This window comes from Zootoca vivipara, chromosome 1, assembly GCF_963506605.1.
Source record: "Zootoca vivipara chromosome 1, rZooViv1.1, whole genome shotgun sequence".
NCBI classification, from domain to species: domain Eukaryota; kingdom Metazoa; phylum Chordata; class Lepidosauria; order Squamata; family Lacertidae; genus Zootoca; species Zootoca vivipara.
In genome coordinates, this window is record NC_083276.1 from 17701749 (window position 1) to 17725605 (window position 23857).

Consider the following 23857-nt stretch of genomic DNA (forward strand, 5'->3'; position numbering starts at 1 on the left):
TGAGGAGCTCCAAAACGATCTCTCTGAAGTGGGTGGATGAGCAGTACATTGGCAAATGCAATTGAATGTAAGCTAGTGTACACTTTGGGGCAAATGAGTCTGAATTTCACATATATACTAATAGGATCTGACCTGAGGAGGACTGACTTGGAATGAGATCTTGGGATCATATTGGGTAGCTTGATAAAGAGGTCGACCCAGCATGTGTGGCAGCTTTGAAAAAGGGTGGATTCCATGTTAGGGTTTATTAGGAAAGGGACTAAAAATAAAACTAACGATATCATAATGCCATTATGAAAATCTTTGGCGCAAACACATTTGGAACACAGTTCAGGTTGCCTCACCTCAAAAAAAGATATTGTAGAGCCAGAAAAGGATGAGAAAAGGGCAACCAAAAATGATCAAAAAATGATGGAGCTACTCCTTCATGAGGAAAGATTATAACATTTGGGGCTGTTAGCTTAGAGCAGGGATTCCCAAACTTGGGCCTCTAGCTGTTTTTGGACTACAGTTCCCATCATCCTTGACCACTGGTCCTGCTAGCTAGGGATGATGGGAGTTGTAGTGCAACAACAACTTGGCGGCCCAAGTTTGGGAAACCCTGGTTTAGAGAAAAGGAAAGTAAGATGAGGCATGACAGAGCTGCATACAATGATGCGTGGTGCGGAGAAAGTGGATAGAGAAAGGCTTTGTCATCATGATACTCACCTGCGCATTAAGAGATGTTTCCAGCCAAGCTTCTTTATCTTTTAATTACATTTGGCCCAGGTAGCCAGAGGACTCCCTTCGAATAGAGGACTGCTTACTGTAAAGTAGGACACATGGCCACCGTACTTAGAGAGGCAGAGTAAAACCAAACCCACTGAAAAGGAGACGATGTAAGCAAGCAGCAGGTTTTCAATGTGTGCTTTGAGAGAGAGAGAGAGATAGAGAGAATTTAAATAATAAAAATAAATAAAGAGCACGGCACAGATTTATAGGAACTTAATAATTAACAAAAGCAGGCTAAAAAGAAGGTGCATGCAGATCTTCTTATTGTTTGTCTGGCAGATTTGCTGGAAGGAATAGCTACCAGAAGTTGCAAATTCTACAGTTCCAGGTTTTAGGTCACTAAGTAGCAGTATTGTTATGCAGGAATACAAATTCTACAACTTGAAGCCAAAAAAGAGGGGGTGGGGGAGGAGAGAAGATGAGCCCAAAATGCCAGCCTCTCAAGTACAAGCACTAATTTCCCAGAATCCTCCTGTCTGGTCTCATCATAGTCTTTTTTAAAAAAGCAGCGAAGGTTTGGGAGGGGAGGTGGTTGACCTCATAAATCCTCTGGTTTCCTGGGCCAATGGTGACCTCATTCCCATGCTCAAGTAGTTAGTAAAATTAATTTCCTCAGGAGCTAAAATTCAATTAATATGTTGATGTCAGGTAAATAGGATTCTCCCAGTTAATTTCCGACACAAGATTCAAAGTCTTGACATAGCCAGACTTGGTTAACACTTCAGAGGAACAGATGAACCATCGAGATAAGTGGAGGGTCCACTGCCAGAAGTTCGTTTACATTTGACAAGCATCTCTCAATATCCCCCAAACATTAATAACCCAGACAAAAGGAAGGGTGGTAATTAATTTGAATCCACATTCCCCAAGGTCTTCCACTGAATAGAACGAGTAGATATTGATAATGCAACTGAGATATATATAATGTCAGTAAGTGCTGCAGCCTGTAGTGCTATGGGATAATCAACAGGAATGGTCTTTGTCTCTTAACCAAAAGCACTGAACAAGCACGGTTTATTGTAAACACAATTATTCAGTAATTGGATAAGCCCAAAATATCTTGGATGCAGTCTTGATCCAAGAGCTGGCAGCTTATTGATTATATCATTATTTGGCAATGCTGCCCGCAGACGGCAAGAATCACGAGAACTATACTCAGAACAGACTGCTGGACCCACATTTATAGAACAGGCTCCAAATGCCTGATCCAGCTTCATTGTTGGAAAACTGGCCCATTGCCTGCTTAGGCTCTTGGACACGAAATGCTCTAAAGATCTAAACATGGAGCATCAATACTATTACAAGACTGATAATTATGAAGCATAGCTCTGTTGAAGAACACAATCACGGATTCTAATGAAAGCCGCATTCCACCAAGTCAGACCATTGTTTGCTATGTATAATCTATGCTGACTGGCAGCAGCACCTCCCAGATTTTGCATGGGGCCAGGGATTGAATCTGAGACATTTTGAATGCAAAATATGTACACTACTGCTGAGCTACAGCCCTTCTTCAGCGGATGAGCTCCTAGTTGGGGCAAAAATGGGCATTGCATGGGGAAGGGCTATGGCTCAGTGGCAAGAGTGCACATTTTGTGTGCTGAAGTTTCCAGGTTCAATCTATGGGGTTTCTAGGTATGGCTAGGGAAAATTCCTGTCTGTAGTCCTGGAGAAGTGCTACCAGTGGGAATGTGCGGTGTGCATGGAACTATTATAGCCGGCGAGGCTGTTAATGGGAAGCTTTTACTTGATTACCTTTTGAGCAAATGGAATCTACAATGCAGCTGAGCAGATTTTAAGGCACACCAGTCCAAGATAGGCTGGTGATCCCTATTTGCAGGGATCCAAGTGTTGGAGGATTTGACTTTTTGTGTTCTCAAATGTCTGTTACCTTCTGGTGGTAGAAAATGCTATTTAGAGCACTCCCTCCTATTGAGGAATGAGAGCAAAATGGGGCTTTCTTCTTCAAGGGACAAACCAGTGTGTGGCTAGGATAGTTGCTTAGCTTGCAGCAAAGGCCTCCAGACGCAATTATATGCTTGTGGTTTCCATCTCTGTAAATTGTCATGAAGACTTGAAGACATGAGAGTATGGCTGAGTCCCAGCAAAATCTATTAATGCCACCTGTCAATTTTTATTGTTATTTGTTTTAGCAATGTTTGCTAAGTAAGAAGAAGACTTAATTATCTTGTGTGTTGCATGACTACTCTTAATGTAACAGGGAGGTATTGGAGAAGGCAAAGGGGTCTTGGCCTGGGGTCTCCAGGTGCCACCACTCAGTGATCTTGTTACTCAGCAAAGCAGGCAGAAAAAGCTGTATGGTCAAGGGCAGGCATCCCCAAACTTCGGCCCTCCAGATGTTTTGGACTACAATTCCCATCATCCCTGACCACTGGTCCTCTTAGCTAGGGATGATGGGAGTTGTAGGCCAAAACATCTGGAGGGCCGCAGTTAGGGATGCCTGGTCAAGGGCCTCCTCTGGGCTTCAAAAAGCCTGAATACTGTCAGCTGATCCTACAGGCCAATCCTGACCCACCAGTTTTATAAAGGTCTGATATCCAAGTTCACAACTCCATGTGCATCTCTTCTCATTGCGGGAAACTGTTGAGCAGATTTGTCTTGCTTAGCCCAGCCCTGTCTCCCTAACTGCTTGTAACCTTATTGCAAGCCTAGGCTAAACCACATCATCCACTCTGGTCCTTTAGTTGACTAATCCAGATTTGTCTGCACCAGCAATGAACTTCCTGCTGGCCCTGTAGGCTGCGTCTGAGTTTAGCTAAGTAGGCAGCAGACATTCAATTGGTTGTGACTGAGATGGCCTCACAGAGTGGAAGAAGACAGACGGTGTGAAATGCCTCCTTTATCTCTACTTTGACAGTCACTTGAACTTGGTTCTGTGAACAGGTCAGGCATGGGAAAGATCATGATGCCATAAAATGGTTGAGGAACCCGCAGCCCTCCAGATGTTGCCAGACTGCAGCTCTCATCATCCATGACCACTGACTGGCCATAGTAACTGAAGTTGATGCACTGTTCCTGGATGATTGGTTAGCATTGGCTACTGAGGTTGTCCCTAGGTGAAGGGGGGCTTGGGAAATAAAAAATATGCCAGGTGAGAAGCAAAGTACAATGGGAATTGTAATCCAAAATGTCTGGAGGACACCAGGTTGGGAAGACTGCATTATACACTACACAGCAGCTCATAAGGTATTGCGTATTAACTGTGTGCATTGCAAAATTCCATGCTGTGTCCTCACAATGATTACTAGAAGATCATTCCAACATGTCTTGGATAAGGCCTCAGAAGATTTTAGCCTTCAAGATGACCTTTTTTTTTTTTTTTTTTTTTTACTAATACTGTATCTTTGCAATTGGATTTTGGTCCTCTTGATTTTTTTAAAATAGAAAGGTGGATTGTGAGAATTAATTCAGACCTGAAAAGCAATGTAAGAAAATGCACTGTTACTTTGAATTTCCATAAATTGAGTATAGCCCGATTTTCTTCTGCCTGTAGCTTTTAGAGTAAAATGCCAACTGTGGGTAGCATCTCTCTCTCTCTCTCTCTCTCTCTCTCTGCATGTTGTTTTGGACATTTTGCACAAAGCAACCAGGGGAAATAAGACTTAGCATGTTACAGCACTGTCCTTCTCCATCCCTCAGGGACTGTCCTTATTTTATTGTGGACTTGTGTGACTGCCTCTTCACTCAGCTGATTTAATTTAATTAACCTCTGTGAAGCAGAGACTTAAAAGTTTGCTGAACTAAATCTCACAAGATTGCTGGTTGACAAAATATAAGGCACCGAATCAAAAGCAAGTGTCTTGATGTACCGTGATGGACCATTGTAAAAGACGTGACAGAGATCCAAACATTTTAGGCATTAAAAAGAAACTATAAAGGTTTAGCTTAATGGTGAGATGTATTAGGAGAGCCCACAATAAAGAATTAAGGCTTGTCTTTAGGGCTGCCATGAGATTTTCTAATAATGGGATTCTGTAATTTTAAGAATGCAATTTGATCTGCGAAAATAATAATTTAGAAAATCTGCACTCGCCTTTCAATGTTTAATCCAAGCTAGCTTGAATTCCCTCTCTCTCAAAAAAGAAATATTTACATGAGATCACATTTATGAAGTTATTTTAGCTCTGGCAGATGTTACAATTGTCAGCACTGTTCCCAACTTTAAATCTTTTTTCTTTTAAAGCTTTTGATAACATAACCAAAAGAACAATGCTTCGTGAGGTGGGAGTAGAAAAGGGTTGTTAGGAGAGGCATCCTCACCCTCACACCCTTTTGCTTCTGTTTTAATTGATCCAAGAAGTTCCGTATTAGCTTATAATGCAGTCAGCAGAATGGAAACTTACCATGGATGTTGGGACAACTTCCTCTACTTCCATTGGGTATGTTATTTCACTAGATGCCATTCTTGTGTGTGTGTGTGTGTGTGTGTGTGTGTGTGTGTGTGTGGTGGGGGTGCTTTAAAGTTTTAACCACATTAACAGGACCATTCCCCTTTTATACAAACACTTAGTATTTCTTAGGAAGCTACCTTATGCAGAGCCAGGCCAGGGGTAACTAACGTGGTACCTTCTGGAAGTTTATTATTATTATTATTATTATTATTATTATTATTACCCCACCCATCTCTGGGTGGCTTCCAACAGGATATTAAAAACACAATAAAACATCAAACATTTAAAACTTCCCTAAACGGGGCTGCCTTCAGATGTCTTCTAAAAGTCAGATAGTTGTTTATTTCCTTGACATCTGATGGGAGGGCGTTCCATAGGGAGGGTGCCACTACTGAGAAGGCCCTCTGCCTGGTTCCCTATAATTTCGCTTCTCACAATGAGGGAACCGCCAGAAAACCCTCGGAGCTGGACCTCGGTGTCTGGGCTGAATGATGGGGGTGGAGACTCCAGCTCCCAGCATTCTGTACAATGTCCATGTTTGCTGAGGCGGACAGGAGCTGAAGTCCAATAGCTTCTGGAGGGCCCCAAGTTCACCACCTCTTACTTGGAGCATAAGTTCACCTTACTCAGTATAGTCTGCAGCAGCCTTTCTCAACCTTGGGTCCCCAGATGTTGTTGGACTCCAACTCCCATCATCCCACTGGCCCTGCCAGCTAGGGATGGGAGTTGTAGTCCAACAACTTCTGGGGACTCAAGGTTGAGAAAGGCTGGTCTATACCAACTGCTAGGGTTTCAGACGATGATCTTTCTCTGTTCCATGGGTGTGCCCAATCCCTAACTCAATACTGTCCACACTGACAGGCATTCTGAGGTTTTAGGCAGGGTCTCTCTCAGTCCTGCCTGGGGATGCCAGGGAGATCCTGGGACCTTCTGCCTCCACTGTGCTATGGTTCTTGGGATTATATAGAAGAATGTTCAAAACCACACACACACCATATTTGAGGGCTTAACTACATGTTTCAGGAGTCTGCAGCTGACCTGCATCCCACCCCCTCCCCAACATGATGTACTGACATTGAATCCAATCCTTTCTTGCTCCTTCCAGCAGCAGCAAATGAACTGGAGTAGGGGCAAAAGGCTGGGAGGTGGCCACATCATGACATGTATTGTTTCTACTAGCCATTGCTGGGGAGAAAGTGGACGGAGATTGGTGGCAGTCACGTGACCCCAGAACATGTAGCTGTGTTCTCAGTGGCTCCTATTACAATCTGGTAAACTGGGGGATTGTGTGTGTATTGTGTGGTGGTGATTCTGAGCCTGCCAGCCGCTGCGGTTCAGAGGTGGGGAAGGGTGCTGTTGTGGGTTTTTCCATGGGCATCTATGAGAACAGGATGCTGAACCCAACGTGCCTTCGGTTTAATCCAGCAGGGCTCTCCTTGTGCTCTTAGTTTGTCTAGAAGAGTATCTTCCCTTGGAGCCTTCTCCATTCTGTCTTCAGCCCAATTCCTCCACTCATTTTTGACACAGGAAAGCCACCACCATGTGATATTTTGCCACCCTTTCTTCCTCCCCACCCTCCTTCCCTTGAATATGCTCCAACCACCTGGTAACATTCTGTAATTGGCCAAGACCTAGAAAATCTTCAGGATGTGACAGATCTGAGATTTCTCTCCATGGTGGCCAGGTCTGAATTTCTTCTGAAATGATCTTCGCTAACAAGATACAAGTAACAGGATGGTGGGTTTTGCCATGTTTTAATTAATTAATTCATTAATTTTAAATGAGTTTATTGTTGAACAGGGTGTTAGCTCTGTTTGGGGAAGCTCACATGTTGTTCTGTACATAAAGAGTCTCTTTAAGAGAACGAGAGGCCCTGAAAATAGTTGCGTAGATACCATATTCTTGAATTTATTCACTCAGCACTAAACCGTCTATCATGTACATCTGTGTGTTTTTTTTAAAAAAAACTTTTTGTTAGTTACCGATAAAACGCCAATAACCTCTCTTTGCTTGTATTGCCTAGACATATTCCAAAGACAGCACCAATAAAAGATGATCAATCAGTACATAAATTGTACAGGAAGCAACAGCACCGCCTCCATTGCTCTTTCTTCCTCTTGGTGTGAAACTGGTTTTTGGCATCCTTGACTCGATGGTCCATTTGTCTACATTGCTATTTTGGTTTTCAATCCATCTGCTTGCCTTTCTATCCTTCTGTCTATCTAATTGCTTGTTATCTGCCCATAACTTTATCTGTGGACTTCAGTTGATTTCCAACACTTTTCTTTCTCTATATCCGATATGGGAGAAGCTAGATATGGGCACAAAAGTCTGTCCAGACCTTGCTTTTGGCCACACACCTACTTCACGTGTTACAAAGAAATGACAAAAGAGAATCAGCAAATGACTTCTGAATATCCACCCCCCCTTACTTCTGCACTAGAAAGGGAAGTGAAACTCTGGCATTTCTTCTGTAGTGAGATCTTGGAGTTCTGGAAAACTATATGGGCTCAAGAAAGCCATCAAAGGGGGAAATCTGTGGGTCAAAAGTAAAGATGGAGAAAGAGGGAAAGAAAGACTCATGTTTTTGTGATCTGTATTTTTACTACCTCTTTTTTTAATGAATGGTCAACAGTATAGCAATCAGAAGTTATTGGAGAGGAGAAGACTGGAGACTATATTTGCTCTATTTGCAAATACAGAAGTAAAACATAAGTGGAGGCAAACAGCAGGCACTCTTAGAATGCAACAAATCTACACACATCTCTTAGCAGATCTCCCAAAGGAAGCCTTGATTTCTCAATGTACTGTGGCAGGTGGAAGGCCAAACCCTCATTTCAAAATCTGGGACTTGGCAAGGAAACAAAGACAACAGTGCTGGTTCATTTCTCCAGAAAATAATTCAGCTTTGCAAGGAATTTATATGCTGGGAAAGAGTATCCCTTCCCCCATTTACAATAAACACTGTCTAATCAAATTGGTTTGTGTAGGCTTTCAGATGCTCTTCCCATGTTGCAAAATGAGAGAGGCCTTCAACTTGTCAGTTCCTTTAGCCTCCCATTCATTCCAGGGACACCTCTCTTTTTCTGCCCCACCCTCTTCATTTGTTCCAAAGCTTCTCTCTCTCTCTCCCCCCCCCCAAAACACACACTTGCCCTCTTATCCTCTGAGAGGTGGGTTGGTAACCTCTCCCCCTAAGGCTTGATGGTTTAAACTCAGGAGAGAACCACCACCCAATATCAAGATACAAGCTTCTAGCAATTAGTTGCTGTTGAGAAAACGGTGACCTATAAATGTGGGCTATTCCAACTGTGGGCCAGTCCCTGGGAAGTTATTATTTTCTCTTTGCTTTAGCAGTGGCCCATTTCTGGGTGGAATCTGCACACATATAAAAAATGCTGTGAAAATGCTCTAAAAAACAGTTTGAAAAATATATTGGATTTGCCATGCTCACTGTCCCCATCTAGTGTCACATTTTATATTGCACTTTACAACACACTTAAAACGTTCTATTTGCAGCTGTATAACTGAGTCCCTGGTCTTTTATGTGGCTTTCTTCTGGTTTCTCTGCCAGTCAGCTTGCCTGTGCCTTCCCAGTCTATTAGTTTTCAATTTTGCTTGTTCATCCTTGTTCCAGGCCTTGTTCAGATAGGCTTCTCATCTCAGATCCCCCAGCATACTTTTTTTGTATTTCACTCTGCCTTTAGGTTGACTCTCTCCCCCCCCCCAATCCTCCATCCATCTATATACCAGATGCCAGGACTGATACTAACAGTGTGCCACAACCTTTCAGTGACAGAAGGTGTTTCAGGTCCCTGGAAACGATCACTGAAGTAGCCCTCATCACATCTTGCACCAATAAAATCCATAAGTTAGCATGTGCACCACATGGAGAAATGCTTTTGTTTGACTTGAACCTACTGCTAGTTACTGATGTCGTTAAGATCTCGAATTAGCAGAAAGTTTCAAAACACTTTCTGAGCTGCCAATAAAAGACTCATTTTGCCTATTGCTTAAATGCAGCCCCTTCTGCTCCGAGGTCTGGAGAGCAACACTGCAAAGCACCATGGGCACAAAATAAGGGCTGCACTCCTAACTGCTGGGGAATCAATCCCATTGAACTCAGTGGGGCTTACTTCTGAGTAGACATGCTTAGATTGTGCCGCACATTGGGTGTCCCCATGAAACAACATGCTAAAATGTTATGTAGGCAGAAGCGTAATTGCCCAAGCTGGATTTCAGCCAATAAACAGGCAACCATCTTGCTCAAGGTGCCAGCAGCGAATGGAGACGTAACAACAGTCCTTATCTGCCCTCATTTTCCTGCACTTCTGCAAATGGGAAGCTTGATGTCTCGAGATCATTGCTTTCCTACTTATCCTTATTAGAGGCTGCTCTTCCTGAACCTTTGTCAGGTATGGAACCTTTCTTTGCAATTCTCCTCCTGCATCTCGCAAATCCTGGGATTTCCCTCCCTTCATCCTCAAGCCGCTCCTAAGAAAATAAAACAAAGCTCCCTTTTATGATATTAAGTTGCAGGTGAATGGATTTCAGCGGAACTCACAGCAATCCAGTTAAGCTGAAGTCCTTTGATTAAGACAGATCCAGCCTCACTGGGTCTAAGGTCGCTCCTATTGTTGTCACTGATTGACGAGAGGGGAAAGCGTTTATTCTTGCAGGAAGCATCTCCTGAGTATATATACTTAATGCCCATGGAAATATATTCTGGGGAGGTTTTTGTTGTTATAGCACAATCATCCCTGCATAAACTCGTCTGTATATTTACCTATCTAGCCACAGAAACATGCATACAAGAGCGCCAGCTTGACCCAGCGGCCGTGGGTGCCATGCAGTGCGCATGGTCCTGGCACCAAAATTTGTGGGTGCCCAGCCCCTTCATTGGGAATTTTGTGGTTGCTTGGGCACCCAGGCTTGGCACCTATGAATGCATACATGCATTGTCATCACTATATTAGGTTCGTTGAAGAATTTTGTAAGCAAAAAGGTGGATGGCCCTGTGTCTAGGGAGCCTAACTCTGGAAGAAAAAGGCAAGCTGGCCAGTGCCTCATTGTTTCTGGGCAAGGATTCCAGCAAAGGTATCTTAAAGGTACACAAAACTTTGGGGAAACCTACTGGAGTAGTCTAGAATCTCAACTCAGCTACCAGATACCCAGAGAGGACCCTTGGATGGACAACATGATGCTGTAAAGGGCCCTGTCTATCCTTTTCTTCTCATCACTGTGGTCCAGTTGAATAATCTCCAGTTCACAGGCTCAAAACCTGAGGCTGCTGCTATGGGTGCAGGTGGGGATGTTGCAGTACTCACCTGCACTCCATAGAGTTTGATTGATATATCTGTTGACATGGCTGGACATTTCTTGCACCAGAGTTGAGATGTGAACTGGGGTGCCCATCTTTCTGTCTTCAAGAGGACTGAATCCAAGTTAACCAATTAGCTTCCATGTGACCTGGACTCTGCTACTCTTTAAATCCAAGTACTGCAGATTAATTTATTGTGAGAAGCATTTAAAAAACTAAGATACATGTATACACTAGGATTTCACAACTTCTGTGTTTCTTTCTTTTTTTTTAAAGAAATTTTTATTAATTTTTCAAACAAGAAATACACAAACAAGACATATAATATAACACTGTCCCTTCATTTTCCCTCCACCCACCGGTCCACTTCTGCCACCAGTAGGGCCCGTGTGCTTTAGGAAACAAAGGGGTCCAATTGTGAGTTGAGTTCTGCTTCCCCCCTCCCTCCTCCCTCCATATCCCCCCCCCCTGCCACTGAGAGAACAGGGAGGAAGGAGTTATGGGGATCTGCATCCCCCAACTCTTTCATAATCATATTAATAAACCTAGGAAAAAAAAAGAGAAAAAAAGAAAGGAAAGAAGGAAAAAAAAACAAAAAGAAAATTGGGAAGAGTTCAAACTTCCCAGTTCTTATTATTTTGACATCTTAATTGCGACTCCCTCGGTTGTCTTCCTCATGGTTTTCCTTACAAATTCTGATTACTTGTGGCGAATTTTCCAACTCAGCTTCAAATCTTAATCTTATAATATTAACTCAATCCTCCTCCTTTTTCATGCTGCCCTCCCACAGGTCCCCTCCTGCCACAAGAGGTGCCTGCAGGGTACAGCACTTCCAAGGTTCCATTTCCTCCTCACCCCTCTGGGCACCCCCTGCCACTGAGTGCCTCAGAGTAAGGAGAGGGGGGCAGGCAGCTTTCTGCCTAAACACCTCACTTAACCTGCAATAATTTACAGTAACTTAAAAATTCTTTCCAAGCCATTCTTATACTCCCTTAAGGAAACATAACACTTTTTTCCCTTTCTTTTTTACATTCCATCTCCTCTCCCTAAGTCTTTTTCCCCCAATTGGTTCAGCATTTCCATTGTCATGCCAAGATTTCGAAGACCGTCTTTCAGAAACCAAAACAATACCTTTTAACTAAAGTTTTTACCCCACACCCATTCTTTCCCGAGTCCATCTCCAGGCCTTTGCCCCCCCCCTGCCCCTGTCCTTCCCATCCCTCAAACACCCCACTCCACATTTTAACCCCTCCAGGATCTTCAAAACCATTAAACTTTAAGTCCCTTAGTCTCTCATCTTCTTGTTCTGGTTGTTTTTCTTCCTTTTGGAAGTCATATTTTGCTTCATCCCAAACAAATTTGTCACAGTCCAAGTCGTCTTCCAATTGTTTCTCCTCACACACAGTCTCAGAATCAGCAGTCTCCAAATTTAAATTTAAATTATCCTCTAAGTCCTGGACTTGGACTTCAATCTCAACTGGTGGTAAGTTGGGATGTTGCCATTCCTTGTAGAAATCTTCCCATGACAGCAAGTAGTTCAGTACAGTCTCCTGGAAGGCTCGAGACAGCTTTGTTTTCATACCTCTCGTAACCGCAGATAAACAGGGGGTAGGGAACAATGGGTACTGGAAAATTCCTCTCTCAGACGATCGACTCCATTTTGGCTGTTCTTTTTCTTGATTCTTAACTCAGTCCCAAATCCATTCTTACTTCCAATTTAAATAGTTCTTTCACCTTTACAAACAATTTTTCCTGTTCACAGCAATGCAATCAATCCACCCGGTCTTTTAACAGTTTGACAGCTTTTGACAGCTGTCAAAACACTCTTCCCCTTAATGCCGCTGTACCTCAAGGGGTGCCGGACTCGGGGGCTGAGATGGTTCCAAGAAGTCTTTTTTCCCTCTCGGGACCACAGTTTCAAATTCTTTCGTTATTCAGCTTTGGATTTTTTTTCAAACGCCTCCCAGTTTCCCATTAGGAAGAGACCGGCTTCCGTTTCTTTAAGTCTCTCCTATTTTCCAATCAGCAAATTTAGGATCCCGATCAAAGTTCCACTTACTTCTTTAGGAATCTTTAGTATCAAATCGGAAGAATCCGCCGCTTGCCGGGTCAGGACTCGGAGCTTCGCTTCCCGGAGGTAAGATGTGGCCCAAAATGGCTCCCGCGGTTCAACCCCACCGGCTCACGATCGCTCTATTGAGCTCTCGGGCGGCGGGGGATCCGCCAAACGGAGCAGCCGCTGGACGCCTGAGTCATCGAAACTCTCGATCCGATGCTTTTACGGGGAGTCCGCTCACTCTGCGGACTTCCCCCCCCTCCGAGAAGCCAGGGACCTCAGCACGCGAAGTCCCTGCGTCCTTCTCACCGCCGCGACGAACCGGAAGTCGGATTTCACAACTTCTGTGTTTCTATTTTTCCTGTCATCACTGTGAATGTGCCCACCCTCGTATAAAAGTGAGAAACTTGATATTGCTTTAACTAGGGACACAACTTTACAACAAAATGAGATAGTAATATAGGGAGCTGCCTTATACAGAGTCACACCATAGGCAGGGTTTAAATTATTTATTATTATTATTTATTAGAATCGTAGAACTGTAGTGTGGGAAGGGATTCCGAGAGTCATCTAGTCCAACCCCCTGCAGTGCAGGGATCTTTTGCCCAACGTGGGACTCGAACCCACAACTCAACTGAGCTATCCCCCCATCTCCTCAATTTACTGGCATCTTCTCTCCAGGGTTTCAGACAAGGTTCTTTTCCCTACCTGCTGGAAACATTTTGCATTGCACTACAATTGAGCCATAGCACTTTCCCCTGCAATGGATCAAACTATGTGGGCATTTGTTAATGCAGGAAGTGGTGCCATTTCCCCCTGGTGAAATGAGAGTGAGCTCAGCCCTGAATTCAGAGACATCAAATTTGAGTGGTGAAGGATGCATTCCTGAGTCACAACCCCAGCAGACCCAAAGACTCCTGAGTGAGTGACCAGTTTTGCCCCAGGTGGGTTCCTTTCTCTGCTCCCAAGTCTGGTGGGCCTGGATGGCAAATCTTAGGAAATGCTGTTGCATTAGGGCATCTTGTAAAGGTAAAGGGACACCTGACCGTTAGGTCCAGTCGTGGACAACTCTGGGGTTGCGGCGCTCATCTTGTTTTATTGGCCGAGGAAGCTGACGTTTGTCCGCAGACAGTTTTTCCAGGTCATGTGGCCAACATGACTAAGCCGCTTCTGGCGAACCAGAGCAGCGCACAGAAACGCCGTTTACCTTCCTGCCAGAGTGGTACCTATTTATCTACTTGCAGTGCATGCTTTCGAACTGCTAGGTTGGCAGGAGCTGGGACCAAGCAACGGGAGCTCACCCTGTCGCAGGGATTCGAACTGCCAACCTTCTGATCGGCAAGCCCTGGGCTCAGTGGTTTAGACCACAGCGCCACCCGCATCCCGAGGGCATCTTGTACATCACAACAATTATTTAAAGCTCATTGAAGTTAAGTGTGAAAATTACTGAAACGGGATAAATGTGCACAGACTGAAAGCTTGGTCTTTTTTTGTTTTGTTTTGGTAGGGCCATCAGAATGTGTGGAACAGATTCAGCATCATTACAAGTGTCACCAGAATTCAACCAACTTTATTTCAGATGCAGATTTCTTGTGAGGCAACCTTCATCGGTTCTTTTGCCATATGTTGGGATTTAGAATTAGGTGGAGAGGGGTCCTTATTTTTTAAAGAACAGTCACTTGGCCTCTATCCATCCTCTTTGTCTCAAAAACTGGTGAGAGAGAAGACCAAGCAAAATCTTGGCCTACTTTTATCATGTGCTAACTCAATAATATGGTCATCGTTTGGAGGACAATATGTCATTTGACCATCTGTTCCCTCAGCTGTCCTGTACTTGCAGTGACGGTGGTGCAATATTTTTGGAAAAGTCTATATAGCTGAAAAATCAACTGATAATTGGCAAGTAAGGAAAGGGGAAAAAATTAAAACCCTTAGACCCCCTTCCTTTTAAAACCTCTGGATTCTTTTCTTTCTTTCTCAGGATATCTTCATAGAACTGAGAAAGATGCAAAGTGTCTCTCTCTCTCCGCCTTGCCGCCCCCCCCCAACCTGGTTGCTACTTCATTTCACTCCCTTTTATGTGTGAAATGTTCCACTCAGCTCCATTCCATAATCAAAGGCTGTTGAAATATCAAGACTCAATTAATTATTACAGTTCCTGGCAGCAGTGCTAAAGTTAGTGGGTGGAGACCTCATTGCGTTTAATTTTGCATGGACTTCTACCCTGACACACAGCTTCTCAACTCAGAGATGATTATATTTTCTCCTCGCGCAGTTACATTTAAACTTCAGGATATTAGAAACATTACATTCCCCTGTATATTTTTTTTAACCACTTAAAAATAGCAAACCAACATTTCTGTATCTCCTGCTTCGTTGAATCTTGCTGAGGCTTCAGAGATGAAAAGCTATTGCCTCCCTGTGGCCAGGATTTGAGCATCTTACCTGACCATGCTAGGGACCCAGGTGGTGCTGTGGGTTTAACCACAGAGTCTAGGGCTTGCTGATCAGAAGGTTGGCAGTTCGAATCCCTGCAATGGGGTGAGCTCCCATTGCTCGGTCCCAGCTCCTGCCCACCTAGCAGTTCGAAAGCACATCAAAGTGCAAGTAGATAAATAGGTACCGCTCCAGCGGGAAGGTAAACGGCGTTTCCGTGCGCTGCTCTGGTTCACCAGAAGCAGCTTTGTCATGCTGGCCACATGACCTGGAAGCTGTCTATGGACAAACACTGGCTCCCTCGGCCTAAAGAGCAAGATGAGCGCCGCAACCCCAGATACCTTTTTACCTTTACCTACCTGACCACGCTATGACTGTGCTCACTTAAAGGGCTCATCCAGGTAAAGGGATGACCAGCAAACGTTGCAGCTGGGTGAAAGCCTGCAGGATGTTAGCTAACCTGGAGGAAGTGGAAGTCCCAGAAGAAAGAATGTAGGGAGCAAAGCCAGTAGCCAATGGTGGTTCGAGACTGGCTTCAAATTGGTGGACAAAGAGGCAGACAGAGAAGCAAGATAGACCACCTATTCCAAACCAGAAGTTGGATTGCTAATGCTAACTTGAAGAACCCCTGGCAGAAATGCCTCACAGCAGGCAAGTCTTGCCTCAGTTTCTTCATCGGAACATATTTAAGAAGAGTTCTCTACAGGAAGAGGCACAAACACACTGCCCTAAGCATCAGCAGGGGACAGGAGTAAGATTGCAAGAAAGGCCGCCACAGACAGACAACCAGGGCTTAGAGAATGGAAAACCTGCAGATCTATCTACTTGTAAGCCGTACAATAAATACTATTTCCTGCAACGTTATTTCTGTGTGGCCCCACAGATTTGAACGGACATGTCCTGATCACAGTTCTACAAAGGCACATATCTTCTTGGGAGCGCAATGAATGCAGAGAGTATCACTGGCGGTGTGCTGTTTGGCAGTTACGTGATAGATTTCTGCCTAGGAGCACCATGCTGCTTTCTGAATTTTGCAGTGCTGTTCTTCGACAAAGTGACATATGCAAAAATGCACATATCGGCGAAAATAGCATGCAAAAAATGCATTATGCTAGGTATGTCGCTCTGCAAAAATGTGAACGTTAGGCAACAGTTCATCCAAAAATGTGTATATATGATGGAAAATGTGCAACAGTAAATATTTCAAAATGTGAACATGTGAAGGTTCTGCTTGTGGTCTTCCCATGGCCATCAGTTTTGCCACTGTGAGAACCGAGTGCTAGACGAAGTGGGCCTTTGTCCTGACCCAGAAAGGCTCCTTTTATGTTCTTAATTCAAGCGTGTTAGCACACAAGGTTATAAAAGGTGATGAATGGACCAGAAGCTGGTCCTCATTTGAAATGATAGCATCCTGCTTCCTTCCTTCCTGTCCCTGACTTCAAGTACTCACTTCTCCTGCAGAAGCCCATTCTCTCCCGCACAGTCACACCAGGAGGGATGTGAGAGAAGGTGAAAACACACTTAAGTGTTGGTTAAGAATGGCAGAATATGTTGTTGTTTAGTCGTGTCCGACTCTTTGTGACCCCATGGACCATAGCACGCCAGGCACTCCTGTCTTCCACTGCCTCCCGCAGTTTGGTCAAACTCATGTTCGTAGCTTCAAGAACACTGTCCAACCATCTCAACCTCTGTCGCCCCCTTCTCCTTGTGCCCTCAATCTGTCCCAACATCATGGTCTTTTCCAGGGAGTCTTCTCTTCTCATGAGGTGGCCAAAGTATTGGAGCCTCGGCTTCACGATCTGTCCTTCCAGTGAGCACTCAGGGCTGATTTCCTTCAGAATGGATAGGTTTGATCTTCTTGCAGTCCATGGGACTCTCAAGAGTCTCCTCCAGCACCATAATTCAAAAGCATCAATTCTTCGGCGATCAGCCTTCTTTATGGTCCAGCTCTCACTTCCATACATCACTATTGGGAAAACCATAGCTTTAACTATACGGACCTTTGTTGGCAAGGTGATGTCTCTGCTTTTTAAGATGCTGTCTAGGTTTGTCATTGCTTTTTCCTCAAGAAGCAGGCGTCTTTTAATTTCGTGACTGCTGTCACCATCTGCAGTGATCAAGGAGCCCAAGAAAGTAAAATCTCTCACTGCCTCCATTTCTTCCCCTTCTATTTACCAGGAGGTGATGGGACCAGTGGCCATGATCTTGGTTTTTTTTTATGTTGAGCTTCAGACCATATTTTGTGCTCTCCCCTTTCACCCTCATTAAAAGGTTTCATAAAAGCTCATATGTAGGGGGCCAGCTATAGAGCAGCTGTTTAAGTTTCTTTGACTTAAGACACTTCCGCTGCAACAGTGGAAAGGTCTACCCTGAATCTTTCCCCTTCTCTCAGCATCTCATGCTTTTCCTCTTGAGAATGGCCACTGCCTGCGCTTCTGTGTCCCATTTGTAGTCATGGAACCTTGTTCAATCTGTTTCCCCGGTTTCCTTGTGGCTATAGATTCCTCCCACTTCTTAGCTGCCCTCTATTGCATCCCCAGATAGAAAACAGGCAATTCAGCATCAGGGATGTAAATGTAAATGCGCAAATTGATATTGTAGAATCTCAGAAGCATCTCTGTGTGTGGACTGAAGTTATCTAAAGGTGCTTTGCTTAGGTTCAGGGCAGGTCAACCTTCTGATCCTTTTTGTGTGTGTGGTGTTGTTAATATTTTAATATAGAATGCAATTTGTAACATTACCAAGGACTGTCAAACAGCATGTCAAGCTGGAATTTTGAACCACAGCAGGAACGTGGATTCAGAGTAAATATTTTCACTACACTACAGTTGTTGGAGGGGAAAAATCCAGAGACAAAAATATTTCTAAGGACAGATAAGACAAGTGGAAGCTTCAACCAGGCAGGACTGTTTTAATTTAATTAAGTCTTTTGCAGCGTTTTTTTAAAAAAATAAAATGAAAAATAGTATTCATGTATAAAAGGTGCTATTAATAGGGAAATTGTCTTCCCATAATTGGTCTTGAACAACTTGCATTCTTGCAGTGTAATCTTAAAGAGGTCTGTTGAAGCTCTATGATGAGCACAAAGGGGGGAGTGCATTGAGAAAACTAATGACGGCATAATCTGTGAGGGAATAAGACTCATTGGACGAGAGTGTTGCTGTATGTTAGTGCTTTTGTGTTAGTGGTAAGCTGGAACAGTACAGTACATGTGATGGAACCTTCCGCCTTCTCTCTTCCTTGGGCATGCCCTGCACCCTACCCAGGTCTGGTTCAGAGGGTTGGGGGAAACTCCAGAGCAGATTTAGGGGGTGGGGAATTCAGGAGGAGAGGGGGGAAGCTATGTTGTGCAAGCAGAACACTCATCATGCTGATGCAGCAAGTTAGTTGGGCATTCCCCAATGGAAATGTGCCGCCTCTCCATTTCTAGGGGAGGAAGATGGTGAAATTGTCACACTGGAAGTATATAACTATGACATCACCATATCCATGCTGTGGTCCCTGATTGACTGGGAATCGTGCCGTGTCATGGACAAAGCCTTAAAAATGGCACTCAAGGAGCAGCATATTGAGGCTGTGAACTTGAAAAGGACCACCAAGTTAGGATCATTTCGTGGAGCTCATATCCCTCAAAATTTCAGATTGAAAATTGAACCTCATGAAGTCCATTGTAGACTTCTTTATTTATCTCACTCACTTGTGCCATTACAATGACCTAGAGTGGCACACCAGACTGGCAGCCTTTGCAGTGCACTGATGCAATTATCATTATGCCCCAATGTACATTAAAACAACTGTGAGCAAATTCCTTTTTGTGTCATCTTTATCTTCTCCCAGCCTGTGAGACCCTGGAACAGACGGCCCTGGGGACATGCATGTCAAAACCGGTTACCCTAGCTCCCAGGGATGAAGGGATGAGAAAGACAGTTGGCAAATGAGGAAAGAAAGACGAAATTAAGAAACAGGTGATTACAGGGTGTGGTCGGCTCATCTCCTACAGGATTCCAGCTTCTATGGGAAAGGGTTCCTGAACTTCTGGCCTCAGATGATATTCTAGGCTGGGCAGAGCCTCAGCTGCAGCATGTTGCCTTTTATTTATTTATTTCTTCTTTTTGCCCAGCCCCCCATAATTTTGTCTGCACACTTTGTCTTCCCAGAACTAGCCACACATGCTTCCCTCAAGCTGGTCCCACACAGCTCATTGCTCTGTGATTGAGAAACAGAGCCTGTGATTGACTGTGACTTGCCAGGTGCACGGCAAACCCCACCCCTTTTATTTTTATTGTTTGTGCTTCCAGACAGGCAGCAAACTCTATGAAGCTTAAAAAACAAACAAACTGGTGGGCTACAGAACATTGATGTTGGGCTCTGTTTGACTTGGTAAGCATGACTTGTATTGCCTTGCTCATCTCTGCTCTTGGACCACCTAGCATATCTGGAAGACAGCAGGGAAAAGGGCAGGAGGATGGGTCAACATTTTGGAACCCCAACACCTACCATTCCTAACTTGTACTTTGCCTGCAGAGTAACCCAAAATACCAAGACTTCAGTCTTATTCTTACGGTTAGCTTGCTTTATGAGGAACTGGTTGCCTTCTAATGGGGGGGGGGGGAGCTGTGGGAAGGAGAAAATGACAAAAAGTAAAGAAAGAGTTTATACTACATCCACAAAGAATGTGTGGTTTTTACCTGGGGAGAAACAAATGTTTCTGCCAGATCTAAAACCAGCCCCATCGTTGCTCCAGAGCCATTTCTTTCTTCTCGTTTAGCATTGCATTGCATTTTTAATGCATCAAGAACATTGCAATGAATGTGCTTGGGTTGAGGGAGAAAAATAATATCTCCCCCCCCCCCACACACATTTTATTGGCTGAGTTAACATAACAAATACTATAAATCCAGTAATTACTAATTGCCTCCTCCATTATAACATACGAAATGAATCATAAACCTTTTATTACTTTAACGGTGGACTAAAGGATGGATTAATCCTCCAGTAGAGCATTTTTCATATTTACCTGGTTCCTTCTGTCATTGTGTCCTCATTTTCTCTTCCCAGACTCCCTATTTAATGCTCTGTAGTGGCCCCTACTGGGAAAGGTATGCTTGCAACTTATCAGCAGGTTTGGCAACTGGTGATAAATCTATTTAGCAGCTGGTGGTTTAGCAATTACCCCCTTGGTGGGGAAAGGAAACAAAATTAGGAAGAAATTCTAAGTAACCTTTTACCACTGAGCAAAAGTACATTGCTGTTAGTTGTGGTGAGGGCTTAACAAAGACAAGTGGGACCCTGGGAAAACAAGGATATAAAATATGTAATTTTAACATTATTACAACCAAAAGGCTCTCTGCAGAAATGTAGTTAAACTCCACAGTCAATATGCATGGTTTTGGCATCGCCTACTTTTACCAAGATAGAGTGATAAAGCAGAAGGCCTTAATTTTCATTGCAAACAGTTTATCTGGGTAGATAAACTGAAGGAATTATATGGTTTGCTAGGTTAAGGAATCAGGACTTGATAATAAGCAGGGGAATGAGTGATGATTCCTTTAGGTATTTACAGTGCCTCTAGCATTTCTGATTTTTATCATAATCTTTGCATTACATCCTAAAGGTGTTATTTCAATCAACTAAGCATTTCTTGAATATCGGACAAGTGGGAAGGTACAACCTCTTTATGAACTTCGCAAATCACGCTGCAGTAGAAGACAATTATTTTCCAACTAGCTGAAGCCTGTCAGTTTTGATGGGCATACCCCACTTCCCAGCAACCATTGCTGACTTGGGAGGCAGGGAAGCAGATGCGCCAACTGCCTCTGTTTATGGGCCTCTGTGAATTGCTGTCCTTATCTTGTCCCAATTTCTAAATTGTTTAATGTGATTTGCTAGTGCTTTCATTCAGCTTCCTCCTTTGGATCTCCAGAAGTTAACCTTCTGTCTCTGAAGCAGATGCCTGGGCATTAAAGCTGAAGGTGATTTCCAATGAACCCATGAAGACCTCATAGGCTAGTTAAGTCACAACTACTGATGCACTGGGCAGGCATTCCCCCTCCATAGTCTATGCACAGCGATAGGGCATCCCTGGACTGTGGGCCAACTTGCCCACCCACTTGGCCTGTGGGGCCATTTTGCAGAAGCTGCACCCCCCTCACACTACACCCCATACATGACATCCCCATATAAACCAACCCAGACCCTGTGCTTGACGTCTGAGGCCCATCTCTATGTCCCCTCTCCCTGAGAGCTTTGGAGGGTGGATACAAGAGAACGAGCCTTTTCTGTAGTGGCTCCCCCAGAGAAGCTTGTCTGGTGCCATCATTACACGTCTTTAGTTGCCAGGCCAAAACATTCATCTTTACCAGGGGTAGGCAACCTAAGGCCATGGGCCACAAGCGGCCCACGGGGGTCATTTAAGCTGCCCCCCCCCCCGAGCGGCCCCCGAACCAAACGGCCCGCTCGACAAATCCCCACATGCTGCGCTAAACTGGTGCAGCGCAGCACGGGGACTTGCTTCTGCGGTGCCGGGAATCACATCTCAGATGCCGAAAATTGCATCTGCGCCAATGCCAATGGAAGAAATTGAATCTGTGCAGATGCAGATGCCAGAAATTGTGGCCACATGCACAATCCAGCCCACTGAGGGATCTCCGCTGGAGTGAACCGGCCCAGGCGAGGTAAATCTTGCCGACCCCTGGTCTTTACCCAAGCCTTTAATCATTAAGTAATCTATGGTCTGTTAATGTTGGTTTGTGTGTGTTGTTAGGATTATTTTATTGCTATTCTGTGTATTATTATGCTTTTTATTATGTTTGCATTATAGGCTATCGCTGTCCACCCATAGCTCCTTCATGTGAGGAGAGTCCCTGTTCTAATCCAGACCCCTGCCTCCACTTGTATGAAGAGGCACTATAGGCATAAGTCAATATGTGCAAACAGCCTCTCCTGTTCGGTGCCAAATGCTAGGCTGCAAGGTGTCTTGGTGGAAGGCACTCAGACAAGCCCACAACCACCCCCTCACATATATTTTTTTTAATAAGTGGGGAGATTATTTGGACTCCCTTATTTTCAGTGGGCCTTACTCTCAGGTAAGTGTGAGAAGGACAGAAGTCTGAAGAATAATTTAGTGCACAACCTGCCATTGAATACACTGTAGATACTGGATTAAATCTTGATAATCTGTTGATAACATATTGTTATTCCCCCCCCCTACATTATATGAGAACAGTCAACTTCTTGGTTTTTAAATCGGTGGATGGGAAGGCTGACAAAGTATATATAAAGCTTTCAGTCAACTCAAGACTGTAATATTAGATGGAGCGGGACTCTCAAGGTCACCCTTGGTATGAGAATAAGGGCATGTCCCTGTATGGAAAAGTCACAGCAGCTCAGCTTGGATGGAAAGAAATATCTCTTCCCTGCTGAGCAAAGGAAGTTGGATCAGTCTGCCCGTGCTAGACCAAAACCTTTCCCAGGTCAGGAAAGTTTTTGGCACTGCTATGTTTGCTCGACTTTTGAAAATATGATGACAGGAATCAAAATTATGCAAAAAAAAAAAGCTCATCCACTCAACAACTGCCACCACAATTAATTCACAGTAGCCAATGACAATCACGAGACAGACAAATTATCATCCATTCAATGACAGATATGGCTATCATAACATCAGTATATGAGCATGACTGTGAAAGGTTGATGATCTCCTCCTTTATCTCCACTACAATGGATAAACGAAACTCCGCCCAGACTCCTTCCAATTACTCACAATTACTCCAAGTTGCACAATGAAACAAAACCACTGAGCCTAATCATTCTTAACTGACTGGTAATCTAGCTGTACCACTGAGGGCTAGGAAGCTGGGAGGGCAAGGAATATGGGATGTTCCTCTTTTTTTGTTTTTTTATGTCTTGCTGTTTACACCTTTGGGTTCAAAAACTTATAAAAATCAAACACAAATGTTTTTCAAAAATAAAAAAATAAAAGCAATTCATCATAATGAAGAAGCTAAGAATATTAATATCCAATGCAAAAATGCAGTTTATAAAACCACCAGCAGTCCAATCAATTTCTCAAGACTTCGACTTGAGAAAAAGCAAAGATACCTATTTAGGGTATCCTAAGAGGGTATCCTGGATGGTAATGCATTACAAACACGCAGGGCTCTTGCAGAAAAAAGCTACAATTCCCAGAGTGATTTAACAATCAATCCCTCTTAACAGGGAACTCTGGGCACTGTAGTTCTGGGAGGGGGCTATGGGTCTCCTAACCACTCTCAGCACCCTTAACAAACTACGCTTCCCAGAATCCTTTAGGGGAGGCCATGACTGTTTAAAGTAGCATCTTCATGCTGTGGATATGGGCTAAATCTCTCCATTTTTGTTAAATGGCATGCCTCCTTTCCAATCCATCTAACTAGCCTTCACAAGCCTTTTAAGGCCTATAGCAGCACCATTTTTGATTCACCTTTTTGCCTCTTTTCAACCGACCTTCCCAGGAATCGAGAATTTGCTTGGCCGGACCTATAGAGATCTGAGCTTTCTGAAAGAAATAAGGACCTGTCCTATGGGAAAGAAAACCGAGGAAAATACCCAAAGGTGGTGGTGATGGTGGGGGTGGGGGTGTTGCGGAAATTAAAAAGAAAGAGAAAAACAGCCCGTCAACATTACGCATGTCTGTCTAAGATGATAATGACGGCTCTAATGATGTGACAAGGTCAAAGTTCGCAAAGAAAACAGCGATAAAGGACTAACAACTGTCAGAGCTGTAAGAAAAAATAAAAATAAAGTTTTTGTTAATTAAAAGGATTTCTCTCTCTCTCTCTCTCTCTCCCCCCCCCCACTCTCCCTCTGCCTTAGAATCAAAGA